This window comes from Grammomys surdaster, unplaced genomic scaffold (assembly GCF_004785775.1).
Source record: "Grammomys surdaster isolate TR1022 unplaced genomic scaffold, NIH_TR_1.0 125881, whole genome shotgun sequence".
NCBI classification, from domain to species: domain Eukaryota; kingdom Metazoa; phylum Chordata; class Mammalia; order Rodentia; family Muridae; genus Grammomys; species Grammomys surdaster.
The window spans coordinates 2737540-2738304 of record NW_021620706.1 but is presented as its reverse complement, the minus strand read 5'-3'; positions in this window follow the sequence as shown (position 1 = coordinate 2738304).

Genomic DNA, 765 nt, shown 5'->3' with positions numbered 1-765 from the left:
TATCTATCTATCTATCTATCTATCTATCTATCTATCTATCTATCTATCATCTATCTATCATCTATCTATAATCTATATCTATTCCTTTAATCCCTCCCTTCATTCCATCCCTCTTTTTCTTCACAAAGTAGAGCTTTCCCTTTCCTCTTGCCTAAAGATTCAAGTGTGAAATAATCCACAAAAAACTCTGAGACCTAAAAACCACCTCTATTGATCAAAGGTAAATTTAATAGTCACTAAGGTAGAACTATGAAAATGTTATAAGCAAGCTGACAGTAACTGCTAAGTAGCACAATGGCATATATATATGTGTGTATATATATATATATATATATATATATATATATATGTATTTGTGTGTGTGTGTGTGTATTCTGGCACATATACATAAATTAATAAATCTCTCCAAATCAGAGTGGGTAGTGTTTTTCTGGAAAAGCTAGCTTACATTTTACTATATAGTCACTATCAATTTCTATTAATTACATTTTATATCATACTTTCAGTTTGAATTTCATATATTATATTTCACTTCTTTCGTATCCTCAATCATAATAACCATAACTTCTTCACTTCAGTGGGATTAGCAGTCCTACATGAACCAGAACTATTAAATCATTAATAGTCTCTTTATGATTTTTCTACTTGACTTGTTATGACACTAATAATTTCTTCACAGCTTAGGTATTGTGAACTCTTAGAAATTACATGCTTAGTCTCCAAGCACAATGCAACCAGAAAACAAAATATTCAGTGAGAATAAAA